This window comes from Callorhinus ursinus, unplaced genomic scaffold, assembly GCF_003265705.2.
Source record: "Callorhinus ursinus isolate GAN/ISIS: 27379988/994484 unplaced genomic scaffold, GSC_fseal_2.0 scaffold11, whole genome shotgun sequence".
NCBI classification, from domain to species: domain Eukaryota; kingdom Metazoa; phylum Chordata; class Mammalia; order Carnivora; family Otariidae; genus Callorhinus; species Callorhinus ursinus.
In genome coordinates, this window is record NW_027397073.1 from 25562247 (window position 1) to 25578279 (window position 16033).

At 45.7% G+C, this 16033-nt stretch overlaps 1 protein-coding gene across 7 annotated transcripts in view; it reads left to right on the top strand.

The window, feature by feature from the left end:
• Window positions 1-14717: 14717 nt before the first annotated feature.
• Window positions 14718-16033, top strand: part of SMAD2 (SMAD family member 2) — an 83152-nt gene continuing 81836 nt past the window's right edge. Inside the window, exons 1-2 of one of the 7 annotated variants that reach the window (XM_025886414.2) lie at window positions 14719-15034; window positions 15388-15471. The gene's annotated coding sequence lies outside the window, so the exon portion shown is untranslated. Of the gene's footprint in view, window positions 15035-15054; window positions 15083-15273; window positions 15472-16033 lie in introns of those variants that run through there. The other 6 variants (XM_025886415.2, XM_025886416.2, XM_073898244.1 and 3 more) reach the window with 6 other exon arrangements.

Consider the following 16033-nt stretch of genomic DNA (forward strand, 5'->3'; position numbering starts at 1 on the left):
ATATATATATATATATATATATATATATATATATATATATATATGGATGGAGGTTCCTACTCTATGATGATACTGAGGATGTTTCAGATCAATCACCAGGCCAGTGGGCAGCTTGTACTAGTTTCTGCTTGTGGGACTGTGTTTCTGTCTCCTACCTCCCCCAGAATTCTTTTCTGCCTTTATAAAGGCTGTAAGCTCACACATTAGCCAAAAACAATTTTCTTTTCCAGCCTTTCTTCATGGTCAGGTCGGTATTTCTGGCTTTAATACTTCATCTTCTGTGGAGCACATTTGGTCCCCATTATTCTACAGGAGCTGAACTGCTGGCCATGGCCATGTCTCTAGACCAGGAGCCCAGGGAGCCATGGCTTCAGCCCTGTTTACTTTTTGATGTTTTTATTTTGTTTCTGGGTCATGGAAATTTTTATTTTGTTTGTGAACCCAGTTGTGTTATTTTAGTTTTGTTTTTTATAGTCATCTATTACTGCCATATTTTAGAGTAAAGGGGCTGTTTCAGATTTGCCATCTCCACTGGAAATTTTAACTCCATCATTTGACAGTAAAGAGGCAAAGGGATATTTCTCAGGTTGAATACTAGCATGTGTGCTTATTTATTTATCCTTGGCTTTATTCCCTAAATGACTTGAGGAATTTTTATATAACACTTGTCATAAAATAGTAAAATATAAGTAAGTAGTAATTAGAAAGTACAAATTAGAATAGAAATTAAGATCAGTAGGAAAACATAAAATTCACATATTCACATATGCGGATTATATTACACGTCATGATTACAGTCTTTCCGTATTCTTGGCTCTGAGCTTCCAGGTGACCAAAGTCACCTGGTCACCAACTAAACACAATTGATTACTTAGTTCTTTCTTTCCACAAAGAAAACCCTTGCCAGTTCTTTAAGAAAAGTAAAGATTTTTGGCCACAAACTCTAAATTTCTCCTGTGTGCATCATAGAGAAGACACTGAGAGGTGAGGTAGATAAAGTCTTCAACAACTTTGCTACAACATAAATTAGGAAGGCTGACTCTTCCAGAGGCTCCCAGTGAAATGTCAAGACATAATGCCCACGCAGCAGGCAAATGGCTGAGTTGAGACAAACTCAGGTACATGTTTTCCTCAGATATTCTTTAAACCTCACAATACTTCCTTCTGTGTAGGCTTGAAAAGATCGCCACGTATGAACTTTTAGTAGATCCCCTTGGCCAGCATGAGGCAAGAGGTGAATTCCCTTACCAATTATTTTATTGTTTTTATTGTCGTAGCAAGTGATAGGAACTCAACTCGAACTGGCTTAAGCAACGTGAAATTAAAGATTTTACAAAAGTCTTATTGAAATGAAGTGAATAATTGCAGAGAAGGCAGGGTAGATCTGACTGTAGAGACAACTGTCTCTAGGGAATCAAACACTGCCAGGATCCTCTCTCCATCTTCTCTCTCTTCTGCCTTTATGTTGCCCTAAGTCCTTCGTTTTCTCCATGGGGCAGCTGTATGTAGCCTTCCAACCTTACACCCAAAGAGGAAAGAGAGTGCTTCTTTTATGGACTGAGTTATAACAATCCTTGGGCAGGATTGCTGGTGTGGTTTGGAGTATATGCCCGCTGTGGACCTCTACTAACATTTGTTAAGCACTTACTAGGTGCCAAGCTCTGTACCAGCACCTTTGTGTAGATTACATCATTTAATTTTCAGAATAACACTATAGGAGAGGTAGAAGGCAAATAAAAAACAATCACTCTTCTATAGGTAATTTTGGTCTCTCAGGTCCTTGATCTTTCACCTGTGATGATCTTACCCTCCGCTTCACCAGTCATACACTCCTGTGGTCATACACTAAAGTTTATCTTCACCAATAACTGCATAGTCCCAATTTCAAGTGTCCCACTCTCAAATCACTACTGCAGGTACCCTTACTCCAACATTCCTGGACCTCACTGGGTCCTCCAATCCACTGATCTTATCACCTTTCACTGTCTTATCAACGCTTCCTTTTCCTACCCTGCCTAGGCTGTCTGAGGGCTCTGGGCTGTGCGGAAGCTGGGCTGCATGAAGAGACCCTGTGTAGCTGTGCTGGCTAGCAGCCAGCATCACTCTCCAGAGTGAAGACGTCTCCAGACGATGCCAGCATGAGCTGAGTCAGCGCACTCTCCAGTCTCTGAGTTTCCTAGCTGAGACCCCGGACATCGTGGAGTAGAGACGAGCCATCCCCAGTGTCCTGCCCCAGTTCCCGACATACAGGATCTGTGAGTGTTTTATGCCATTGTGTTTTGATGTGGCTGGTTACACAACAGTAATAACTGGAACAATGCATCGTTGTAATTACTCCTCGACTTTTTTGCCCCCTTTCAATTCTTTATTTTCACATGACAAAAACCCACCCACCTTGGCTAATCCAACTCTCCCCTTATTCCACACCTGCAACTTCACAGCCGAACATGCTGGAAATTCTCACGTTACTCAGATCAGGAGGCACAATCCCCAACACGGGCCTATCCCCCTCTTTCCCGACTCCCTCTCCCTTGCTCTCTCTGTCCCTCCTCGCTATGCCTGAACTGGCTTGCCTAGCATGCTCCTGCCTCAGGACCTTTGTACTCACTATTTCCACTACCTGAGAGCCTCCTTCCCCAGCAGGACATGGTGGGCTCCATCACTTTCTGCAAGTCTTAGTTCCAATGTTACCTTCTCCGTATGGACATTTCTAACCAACCTAGTAAAAACTGCAATGGCCCTCCACCCCTGTTCTCCTTCCCTGCTTTATTTCTCTCCACCAAACTTAACACCCCCTGATATTTACTGCTCAGTTTCCATATTTTCATTCTACCCCCCACCCCAGGTAGAATGCAAGCACTGAGAGAATAGAGATTTTTGTTAGTTTCATGTACTGCTTTTTGATGTTTTCCAGTATCTAGAATAGCACCTGACACCTAGTATATGCCTAGTAGATATTTTGGAACGACTCTCATTCAGGCCCTGCAGAAACAGCACAATACTGACTCCCTGGCATCGGTAAGCCTGACTGTCTCAGTCTTCTGTAAGCCTTGCTGGGGACACTTCCACTCCCAGCCCCTCTGAAATGCAGCCCCCTAGCTACTTGGCACCTCTTTTCTGGACCCTCTGGGCTACATTGCTCTTATATGAAGGCAAAAGCACTCTGCTCCTAGCTGCAACTCTGGTCCTTCCCCGCATCCTCTCGACTCTCCCAAGTCCCCTGGACCCCATGATGCAGCCCATCTTGGGGACTCACACAGGCTTAGTTGGCCTGCACGGGAGCATGCCTGCCCCTGTGCTCCCCCCCCCGGCACAGAAGTACAACCAAGGCCTTGCAGAAACACACCCTCATTTCCCTGGTGACCAGCGGGCCAAGCCTCAGGTTTTATCATCACCTTCCCTGGAGCTAACGAGTAGAGGTGCAAACGAGACCCCTGAAGGTCAGTTATGAGAGAGCTCAGCCCCGTCTCTGCCCCCCTGAACTAGGAGGTTGCCCACATGTCTGCACTTGGTGTGGATTTCCTGGTGTGTACCTCAGTTGGAAATGTCCACCGTAACTTACTGATTTTAGGCAGGTTATTTCACCTCTCTGGAGACTTTGTTGTTTATAAGAATAATTCCTTCTTTCGGGGGTCATTTGAAGATGAAGTGAGATACCATGAGCTTTAGGAGCCTTGCACAGTAAGAGCACTAACAATAAAGTTTCACTCTCCTCCCTTCCCTGGCCTTCACACCACCTCCCATATTCTCAGGTAAGCTGAAGTTCATTGAGAGAAGGAACCACACCTGCCATTCCTCTATGTTCTCACAGTCCACAGAATAGTACTTTGGCTGTAATGTTTAATAAATGCTTACTTATGATACCCCTGGTGTTCCATCCTGAACTGGACCAGAGGATACAAAGATTTCCAAAGCAAAAGTATTTAAGAGACTCTTAGTTGAAGGTCTCTTGGTACAGAACTCTTTAAAAAAAATTGTATGAATTATAATTGTGCTAAGGAGAGAGAGTAGTGCTGATACTCTTTGAATCATAATGTAATGTTTTGGCCTCTAAATAAATCATTCCTTAAATATGTATAATATATGAAATACCTTTGTGGGGTTTTTTTCTTTTCTTGTGTCTCACTTGGTTGACCACATCATGCCTAGAAGTTAAGAAGCCAAGATTATGAACCATTTTATAGCCTCAGAGATCAGAGTGATCTCTTTTACACAGGAGGGTCTAAACACATTTCTTAAAGAATAAAATAAAATAATTTTAAAACATCACTATTATTACAAATCGATACCAAATCTGAAAAGTTTGATTAAAAGAGAAAACTATTTGCATCTAATAAGAAGATTAAAAAGTAGCAATCCATGAGTCCTTGTTCACATTGTATATTTTTCAGTAAGCTCTTGCGATTGTTTTTGTAGAGGTTCGAATACCCAGTGAATGTTTAATTTTGCTGAATTTTGAACACTTCCCCTTCAGGCTGTGGATCTTTTTTTTACTTGGCATTCAGAACCTTGAATAGTGTGGCTCCTCTGGCCTTGCTCAGTTTCATCTTTCCCCCCCACCCCCTTAGGCCCTCCCTTCTCTCTTTTCTTTCCTCTCTCCCAACCGCATCTGCTCCTCTCGTATGTGTGTTTTCCTTTGCTTTCTGTCTTCTTCACGAGGCGAACTCCTAGCTTTACCATCTAAGCTATAGTTGCTTCTTCTTCTGGGAAGCCTACCCTGACCACCACGACTAGGCGAGGGGCCCCTTCCCCCATCTCTCTTTTCTAACACAATAGAAGCCTTTGCAGGGCAAGGATTTTGCTTCCCACACAGTGCACATTCCCTAATGCACAGTAGATAGATTCTCCAGAACACGTAACTCTGTTGAATGAAGGGAAAACCTGGCTCCCTGGCATCTTTGAACAGAAGTCAGAAAATGTCACTGGAGAGATCATCATTTTATTATTTCATTAAAATATTTTATATATCGGCAGCCAATTCCAAGAGCAGCAAAGTTTTATGTTTGCCAGCCCTTCGATATTCATTCAGAATCTTTTGTGAAAAAGCCTGGCAGAATCTTATAAACTGATAGGCAGCATGCTTAGAGACAGAGCATCAGCATAGGGGAGGACGTTTTAGAATACAGTTATTATGATCTAGAAAGTAGTAGAGAAATGTACACATGAATGTTCATGGCAGCATTATTCATAAGAGCCGAAAAGTGGAAACAACTCAAGTGCCCATCAACAACGGGTAGATAAACAGAGAGTGGCGTATTCCCACACGGACTATTTATTTGGCCATGAAGAGGAATGAAATCCCTAGACATGCTACCACATGGATGAACCTTGATGACAACCAAAGGGAAAGAAAACAGTCATGAAAGGCCACACACTGTATGAGTCCATTTACATGAGACGTCCAGAGCAGGCAAGTCTATAAAGGCAAAAAGGTAGATGAGAGGTTGCCTAGGGCTGGAGTAAGGGGAAGGATGGGGAGTGAATGCTAATGGTATAGGGTTTACTTCTGGGAGGATGAGAATGTTCTAAAGTTAGATTGTGATGATGGTTATGTCGCTCCGTGAATATACTAAAAACCATTGACTTGTAGAGCCTAAATGGGTGAGTTATATGGTGTGTGAATTAATATCTCAATAAAGCAGTTTTTAAAAAGTAGCAGGGAACATTTGTTGCAAAGTTATACCTCAGTAGGCTGTACAAAATTATTTTTCTAAGTAATCTTTATTTGTAATAGTTCTACCTGCTGCTTCTTGGTAAGTGAAAAACCAAATTTCTACAACTTAGGCCTTTGAACCCTGTGTGCATAGGCCAGGAAGCCCCGCTCACTGTTGACCAGGCAATTGGTAAGAAGTCACAATTACAAGATGCTAAAGATGCCAGAGAAGCTGATGCTGCATAATGAACTCAAGAGAGAGGGTTGTGCAGGAAGTAAGAGGAAAGATTATTCAAGGGGCGTGTGGGTGGCTCAGTTGGTTAAGCGTCAGACTTGGTTTCGGCTCAGGTCAAGATCTCAGGGTTGTGAGATCGAGACCCACCTGGGGCTCTGTGCTAAGCGCAGAGCCTGCTTCAGACTCTTCCCCTCTCCCTCTCCCTCTGCCCCTCCCCACCAGCACATGCTTTCTCTTTCTCTCAGAAAAAAAAAAAAAAAAGATTATTCAAAGGACACAGCATAATTAGGAAGGAAACAGCAAAATTATGTTTACAATGTAAAGCATAAACACATACCTGGAAACTGACAGCTTGTAGAAAACGTGATTGCTTTTGTGTGGACTTCTTCCTGGCTAGCTGTCACATTTGGGGAGTCTTCATTTCAGGCACTGATGTGCTTGGTCTGGTTGGAAGAAGTGCTGCTCTGGGACTCAGGACACCCACATTCTAGTCCTGGCTCTGTCATTTATTCACCATTCAGCAAACAACAATTGTAAGCCTACTGTATGCCAGGCTTTGCAAGTTAGTCCCATTGACCCACAGACTATCACAAGTGTCTCACTTTTCAGAGAACGACAATTCAAAAGTTTAATAAGTGTTGTAACAGGAAGGAAGGAAAATATTCCCTCCTGAGGAATGAAGAAGGAGGAGGTAGGTGTGAGGAAGAGGCTTGCCATTAATTGAAGTTGTATTGTTTCTTCATTAATTGTTTGCTGTCCAAGGAGCTAGTCAGCTCCTTGACGAAAAGGGAGACTTTTCTTATTTGTTTTTTGAAGCCAGCTTTACTGAGACATAATTCACATACTGCACAAGGCATCCATTTAAAGTACACAATTCAATTGTTTTTAGTGTATTTACAGATTTATAGAATCATCACCCAATCTAATTTTAGTACATTTTTACTCCTCCCAGAAAGAAACCCCATACCCATTAGCAGCCACTCCCCATCCTGCCCCCCTCCACTCCCAGACCTAGCTAACCCCTAATCTACTTTTTATAGATTTGCCTATTCTGGGTGTTTCACATAAATGGAATCATGCAGTATGCGGCCCTTTGTGACTGGCTCGTTTCGCTTTGCATGTGGTAGCTTGTCTGAGAACTGCATTTTTTTTTAAGATTTTATTTTTTAAATTATCTCTACACCCAACGTGGGGCTCAAACTCACAACCCTGAGATTAAGAAGCCCGTGCTCTACCGACCGAGCCAGCAAGGTGCCCCCAGAACTCCTTTTCATGGCTGAATAATATCCCACCGTATGGACATGTCACAGTTTGTCTATTTATGGGTTGATGGGCATTTGAGTTGTTTTCACTTTTTGGCTCTTATGAGTAATGCTGCTGTGAACACTTGTGTACAAGTTTTTGAGGGGACATATGTTGCCATTTCTCCCCTATGTTGTATATCCAGGAGTGGAATTGCTGGGTCATATGCTTACTCTGTTTAATCTTTTGAAGAACTACCAGATTGTTCTCCACAGTGAATGCCCCATTTTTATATTCCTCCCATCAGTTTCTCTACATCTTTGTCAATGCTTGTTTTTTTTTTTTTTTTTCGTCTTTTGGACCTTGTGGGTGTGAAGTGGTCACCTTATTCATTTTTGCATCCCTAGTGCCTCAAAGAGAACCTGGCCTAGGCAGATGTACAATTTATTTGTTGAGTGAATTTGAGAACATGGTGAACATATGCCATTTGGGGGCTCCCTGGCATCTGACCCACTTTTCTTTGTTTGGGGTAATCTAATGATTACTGGAGAGAAGCAGATCCCAGTTACAATAGAGAAGTGTAAAAAAAAAAAAAATTCAGCTCCTTGCTTGTCCAGCCCTGCCTGTAACTAGAGCAAGAAACATATGCTAAGCTTGGTAAACCTAAACCTAATGGATCTGCCCCAGGCTTCAAAGAAGCTCTCGTAATGCAAAGCAGGGCTGGTGCAGAATCCATTCTGATGACAAGAACAGGCATTGCGGTGACATCTGGTTCCAGGAGCAACAGCTCCGGTAGTGCCAGTGGTAGATGGTGCCAGAGTCCAGTACCATTGACCTGGCAGCGTGGGCTGAGGGGTCCTGTGTTGAATGGTGGTGGCAGCAACGGTCACCTCCCTCAACATGTAGTGCTGTAATCTTGGCTGTGACCCTAGCTGCTGCCCAGACTTCCTTGCTCTTGCTTATAGTCTGGCCTGCTTCTGTAGCCTTCTCAGCTACTGTGTCAGCCAGCCAATACCCTTTCACAAGCGCCCTTTCTCTTAAGTCTGTTACAATGAATACCGGGTGGGTGGGTCGAGGGACGGACAGAAGCAGCAATGGCTGAATGGCACTTCAGGGAAACAGTGTTGAAGTATGAGAAGAGGCTCATCAGGCACATATGTATTCCAGGCTGAACCAAGAGCACAGCACAGGGACTGAGGAGTGAGATGTCCTGGTGTCCTGCTGCGAATTCAGTCTGGCTGAGGTAGAAGGAACAAGGTAGGAAGTGGTGAGGTGTCAAGCTAAAGGGACTAGCCTAGCACAGATCATGAAGGATTTTTAGGCTATGCTAACGCGTCTTGATTCTATCCTGGGGAAAAAAAAAAAAAAAGGAAAACTATCAATTTAATCAAGATAGTGACATTATCAGATTTGCATTTGGAAAATATGCTATAAAGAAAGCAAATTTTGGCAGCAGTGAGGAGAATGAACTGGAAGGGAGTGAGACTAGAGACAGGAAGACCAGTTAAGGAGCTATAGCAATAATTCCAACGGAAGATGATGAAGTCTGAATCAAGGCTGTAAGCGTGGAGAGGAGGCATTGATCTGAGATATATTAAGGAAGTACAGCCAGGAGGAATGTTGTCTCCATTTTGATGTATAAGAATTAAGCAAGGACAATCACAATGACTCCAAAGTTTCCGTTTAAATAAATCAGTAGATGGTGATGCCATTTATACATGCATCCATTCATTCAACCAAAATTTAATTAGCAGTAATTGTGGGAAGTGCTGGGTACAATGCAGTGAATGAAACAGACCTGGTCCTACCTTTAACTGCGGTCCTACCTTTGCTCTATATCAGGTTCTATTTATGTGTCTTTGCAGATTTTCTGGGCCTCTTCTCTGTCTTAGTTGCCACCATGAGTGACTTAGTTAAGTCCCTGGTGGTTTGACTGAGACCAACAGCCACATACCCACAGTCTCCTCACGCTACTCCTGGACTCCAGGGCAGGGCACTTGGCTTTCCGAGTGGCTATCAAAGAATATGGACAACACGGTAGGAAGTATGGGAAAGCGAGCTCCCTGTGGGACAAGTTTTGACCAATAGGAGACAGGGGACATGAAGATAAAATTCCTCCCTTTCTCAAATTGCTCTAAGACATGACTTTTCCTTATTGTCTGTCTGGAGATGTCCTGTGTGGAAGAGTGGTTGCACCTGTCAAGAGACTGGCTGTTTCTTTTCAAGGCTTAGCATGAAGCAGTGGTTAGCATAGTAAGGCATCATTAAGCATGACTCTCATTCTTGCTTGCTTTTTCTCTCCTGGTCACTGCACTGGGATAATATCTCCTAAATAAAACATCAGCATCCTTGCATCAAGCTCTGTTTTCCAGGAAAGTGGACTAACACACACTGGGAGAGGAAAACAGAAGGAGATGATGACTTCCGTTTTCACATGCTAAGTTTGAGTGAACTTGAGTGAAAATTATCCATCTATTCAAAAATATTTATTGAGTGCCTCCGGGTATGCTTACGTTAGGGATAATATGGTGAACAAAATAGATATGCTTGAGTAGGGACACTGTGGTGAACAAAACAGACATGTTTCCTGCTCTTACAGAGCTTACATTTAGTGGGAAGAAGGGACAAATGATAAATCAGCACAGAAATAAATGGATGTAATTCCAGACAGTGAGAAGAGTTTTGAAGAGAAATTTAATTAGGTGATATGATAGTGTGGCAGGTGTGAGTGTTTGGGGGGGGTGTGGTATGCTAACCTAGAGTAGGTGGTCAAGGGAACAGAGAATACGTAGAAGGGAAAGCCTTTTCCGGAAGCAGGAGCAGGAAGTGGAGGGAAACATAAACCTGGAGACAGACATACTCTCTAGTGCTAGGGGTTTAGGTGTGGACAGGAAATTTGTCTCTATTTTCACTGTGAAAGAGTTGGTCAGGATATGGGCACAGAAGGTAACGGAAACAGGGAGGCTGGGGAGAGTAGCAAAGGCATGGGTGAGGGTACAGACCAGGGCCAGGGGAGAAGAATGAGTGGGGTGTCAGAGCAGGAAAGGTAGACGCCGTGTATAATTTCTGGCACTAAGCGGCCATAGGGTTTTGAAGAAGTCTGGGCCTTGGTTTCTTTATCTAAGCATAAGAGCTTTGATCAGCCTCCATGATTATATGAAGGAAGGAGGAGCTGATATGAAACTTCTATGTAGCTAAATAATTTACTCCTTGAAATCCACCATTGATATCTGTAGGACCCAATAGTAGTTGGTTCTTTCCCACCATTAATGATATTCTGGCCACTCATCAGCTAACATAGTCGTCAGACTCCTTCAGCAAAATGTCTTTTTCATAGCTGAGGACTGTTTACAGTAAGGACAAACAACTGGGGCTCATTAATTCAATCATTTGGACACTGATTATGCATCTATTGTCTACTCTAGTCAGTTGTGTTAAATAAGTTCTTCATTTTTCATCAGAGCAATTACGCTAACATGCTTGAAATTTTCCAAGAGCATTATACCTTCATACACTAATCCTGCCTAGCAGCAGCCTGGCTCAGTCAATATTGTCACACACACACAATTATAATCAAGGCATAAGGCCCTATTGTTGACATATGACTACCAAATTATCCCTCTTTACAATAGAACTTTTAATAATTTGTACATTGTTCTTTCAGCGTTTAGACATGGGCCTTTGTCTATTTTTTTCCCCAAATATGTAGATCTCAAATAATACTTAAATGCTTTATGGGTGTGCTCATTGCATTAAAATTGTATTAAAATTTACCAAGTAATAGTTCAGCAGTCATTGGATTAGCTATCCCAATAACTAATTAATCCAATGATTATTTATGCTTTTAAATGTATAGATAAGAAATATAATATTAATTATCAGATGCCTGGAGAATGATGAGATATATAACTTTAGTTTTCACTACATATGTTTTTCTCAACCAGAGCCAACTTCTCAATTCCTTTCTCTCTTTAAATCTCAAAAACCCTACATGTATGTCTTTTTCTCTTGAGAGATTTTGGCCATGAAATGAGAATTTTCCAGCATGCTTTTACGATAGGCACATCACAGATACCAGCTAAATGTCAAATTTAATTCTTTGTTCTTGTACATACTTTATACTTGTCTCTAGCATTTCCCATCAGATGTTAAATATTTTTTTTTATTTTTAATAAAAACTAGCATGTCAATATGGACCGCGTAGAGGCAGGTATACACATCTTCAACATAAGTTCATTTAAAACATGACATTTCACTATATTGAGATAAAAATCCAGCTGGTGTTGGATTTCTTCATTATCATTTGCAACAAAAATAACCCCACACATCTATTCCTTACAATTTTTACTTAGGTTATCTCATTTAATAGGCGTTCTTTTAGTTGCAAATAACCGGATCTTTCTTTAAGGTGCAGTAATGCTCACTGCAATTTGGTTCCATCAGGATGAGAGAATATAGAGACTGGATGCTGACAACATACTCAACAGTTGTATGGAGGACAACTGAACAGATGGGGCAAAGCTGGGTAGAACGCCCGCAGACCCCTGACCCACACAGAGAATGTTTCTGCTATCCTGATGCTGTATTTCACCTTTCTTCAATTACTTAGTATTTTTTATCTTAGAGTGTGGGAAGACAGCTGGCAACAAGATGCTGTCCTTGTCCTTCAGGAATTTACAATCTAAACGGGGAGACAAAACATACCCATGAGAAGTTAAAAAACCGTTCAAGACTAAACTAACAGATCAAGACATTAATCAAAGCGAAGTCATGGTATGTAAGTCATTGCGACCATGAGAGAAAATCAGAAGTGAGTGAGTGATAGATCCTCTGGGCCAGGGTAACCAGGAAGGGCTTTATAGATTTATCAGAGAGGATATGGAATAGGAGTTACATCTTTTGCGAGATCAGTGCAACAAGGGTATGTTTTCTACAAATTCAAACTGCAGAGGAATTAATGATGAAATTTTAAGTTTTCCACTCATGACTCCATGGATCGCTTTCCAGAAGCAACCACCATTGCTGTTTTTCCTATAGGTCTTTCCAGTACATTTAACTACTTTTAAATGGATTCTGAATTGATTTTTTGATTTTGAGAGGTCATGCGTAATGAAGTGTTAAACTTGTTGTCTATCCACATAAAAATAAGACCCACTCAATATAATTTATGCAATAGGGATCTGTCTATCTAGGTCTTTCTTGAGGTACACCAGTGGATTTCCAAGTCGATTGTCACCACAGCAATCTCTTCTCCATCTGCCTTTAGTTTCTGTCTTGACCCACTTTGGTTTAGATGCATTTCTAGCAGAGGGGGGCAGTAAGGCATGCTCCTGTTTCTAAGCCCTTTGGGGACATCATTGTAGTCAGGTTGCCCCCTCCTCCTCTTTCCTCAATCTGAAATCCTGGAAAGCTTTCTAAATGGAAGAGTTAGGAATCGAAATTCTGACACTTTGGAGAGATGCTCTAACGTAGACCTTAAGCATATTATCCATTGAATTAATGTACCCCAAAGCACCAAACTCCCATACTGGGAGCAGATTCTTCTGGAATTCCAGCCAGTCCTGCTTTTGTTTCCACTCCTACTCACTCACGCACGCGGACACCAAAATGCACATCCTGGTCACAAAGGAGAAAAGATTTGTGTGATCCTGGGTAAGCTTTTTATAAGTTATTTCATATTAAAACTGTTGGCTTGTGTCTGCAGGAAGAAGGACTAAAAACCAAAAACAGCCTCCCTACTTCTAAATTGAACAGCCTTTGCCCTAGACTATCCTTCCTGGTGTCTCTGGGAAGTGGAAACAGAAATCTTAGGAGGTGGAACAGCTCCACCAATTGGCTTCCTGGGTCTCCTTCAGAAGCGATTTTTTTCAAAGAGGTGAATAATAGCTGACTGTAACCGGACAATGGGAGGAAACCACGGCAGAGGTAAACTTTTGAAGGAAGGATTTCTACTGAGTAGGTTCACCTTAGCACAAACCCACGAAAGCAACAGAAGGGAAGAAATGATAACGATTATTAATCTTCTTTTAACTTCAAAGCCCAATGCTATTCATGTTTATTGTTTTATTTAATCGCCACAGAACTATATTTAAAGAGCTATCATTGCAGGTGAGTTCCACTTGTCAAAGCTCACAGATTTGGAACAGAGCAGCATTCAAAACTACAATCTGCCTAACCCCAGGGCTTCCATATTTGAGGAGAGAGATGGTAGAAATGAAGATTTTGAAAGGAAGCCTGGAAAAGCTGTGAGACACCGAGAATGGCCAAATATGTCTCCGGGCCCATCTGAGGCGCTCTCTTCAGGGAAGCTTTCGTAGAGTATGCTTCAAGAACTCTTGCTGTTTGAAATGGTCATCTGTTATTACCCGTTAGTAAACAGATTGGTACTGCTAGTGCCACTTTCCTCGTTTATCTTGAGTTCCCAACTGAACCCACAAAGTAGATTGATGACAATGATTGCTGGCCAGGGATCCAAGACAATTGTGTTCTAGTCTTGTCTCTGGCACCAACTACCTGTGTTAAGACTTCAGTTTCTTTTCAACTGTAGTTCTACGGTGTTCGCTGCCAAACATAGTAGGTGCTTAATAAATACTTGATGTGATTAGTTGGGCTCAATGTTTCCGGCAGAGGCTTGAGTGTCCATAGGGTAAAAGCCACAGGATTACCGGAGTGTGGATACCCATCCACCAGCTTTGGGCAGCCAGTAGCTTAGGGCCTTGTATCGCTGATGTGCGAGGTTGGGGCCTAAGAACATCGCCCGAGCACTGGAGAAACTTAAAGGAAGACAACCCAGCAATTAAGTATCGTACTAGGCGCTTATCTTTTAGACTTCGCAAGGACCTTTCAGAGCATGCATTATTAGCACCATTTTTAACGAAGACAAAACCAAGATTCCGGTTCTTCAAAAATACCTGGCATCCCCTACCCTGCTCCTAATAATACCCACAAAAGATCCCCGCTTGGGCTTATTTACATCTCGGACCCCGCCCCGTTTACCACCACGAGGGCCCCGCCCACTCATTTGCCTCTGGCCGGCCCCAGGCTGGGTCGGGTCCCCAGGCTTCTGCGGACCCCTCTTCTGCCCCAGCTCGTCCCGTCCTCGAGACGGCCCTCGGGCCTTACCCAGGGACGAGCACGTGTCCACTCCCGGTCAGAGTACGGAAGGTGGACTAGGCGGCGGCCCCCACAGGCCCCACCCAATGGCGCTGGCAGGAGATCGGGGAGGGGACCCCGAGCCGAGCCGATGAGGGACGGGTGGTCGGCAGCGCGGCAGGTTACGTGCCTTCCCCTCGCCTGCCCCCATCCCTTCCCTTCCCAGAGCCTTTCGTGGGAGCGCGCCCGAGACGAAGTCAACCGAAACCATGAGCGTACCACCCCGCCTCGTCCTCGGCCGCCCGGCAGCCCTCCCGCTCGGCCGCGCCTCGCCTCACGCTCTACGGGGGAGGCGGGACCAATCAGCGAGCGACGTCTCCCTTCCGATTCGAGGCCCCCGACGCGCGGCTCACACCCCGAGCACCACGCGCGCTCATTGGCTGCGCGCGCCGCCGGTCCGGCCGGGAGGGCGGGGCGGCCGAAGGGAAAGGAGGTGGGGAGGTAGTGGCCCGCGACTCTCCGAGCCCCGCTCGCGCCCCGGCCCTTCCCGAGCGCTTGGCCTCCCTCCTTCCCTCCTCCGCTCGCCCTGTCTTCCGTGCGCGCCGAGCGCTGCGCTCGGCCGGCGTGCCTCGCGCCCTAACGGGCGGCCGGGGGCGCCAATCAGCGGGCGGCAGGGTGCCAGCCCCGGGGCTGCGCCGGCGAATCGGCGGGGCTCGCGGCCCGGGGTGGGAGGCGGGTCTACCGCGCGGCCGCGGCGGCGGCGGAGCAGCTCCCAGCCAGCAGCCAGCGAGCGCCGATAGATCTGCCCGGAGGTGGGTGCGCCGCGCCGCTGCGGCGGAGGGCGCAGGGCGGAAGCGGAGGTGGGCCGGCGGGCGCGGCGGGGGAGGGCTCGGCCGTCCGGGCGGCCCGGGGGGGGGGGGCTGGTGGAGGATGCGGGCGGGCGCGCGCCTGAGGGGAGGAGGGGAGGAGCGGCGGCGGCGGCGGCGGCGGCGGGACGCGCGTCCCCACCCCCTCCCTCCCGCGGGCGGTGGCCGAGCCCGCGCCCCCTCCCCGCGCGCGGGCCGCGGGCCGGGCAGTGGCTGGGGGGCGGGGCGGGGCGGGCCGGGCGGCCGCGAGAGTGTTTTCAGTTCCGCCTCCAATCGCCCCTTCCCCTCTCCCCTCCCAGCCCCTCATCCCATTCGGAAGAGGAAGGAACAAAAGGTCCCGGACCCCCGGCTCTGACGGGGCGGGACCCGGAGCCTCGGTGCAGGTAAAGCGGCGGCGCCCGGCGGGCCCTCGGGGCTAGGGGTGTGTTTGCGTCGGGCTCGGGTCGGCGAGGCTCGCCGCGTCACATCGCCACGGGGGCCGGGGGGCCGGGGTGTGGCGGGGTCGGGGCGCGGGGGCACGGGGCCAGGCGGGCCGGAGGGGAAGAGGTCGGTACACGAGCTACCCGGCCGGGAGCGGGGGCCGGCCGGGGCCCGTCCCCTCCGCCGCGAACACGCTTGGTAGTTTGTGGCTCTGATTTTCAAAGCCGGAGGGACCGAGCTCTTGTTTCGGGAGTTGTTGGCAAGCCGTGTTAGGAGCGTGCGATAGTTTGCTTCCACTTTTTTTTTTTTGTCCTGTAACCTTTGTTAACCATTCTAGTCCCGGGGTCTGAATTGCTTGTGTGTACTCTCACACAAGCACGCACACGGCTGATAACTGTCGAGATCCTTCTGCGCTCACTTGTGAAAGTTGCTCTGTGAGTGGAGCCTATTAGTTTTTATCACACGCCTTTAGAAAGCACGCTAATTGATTTCACGTATTTCAAACTTGGTTTACAAATCTGCAAC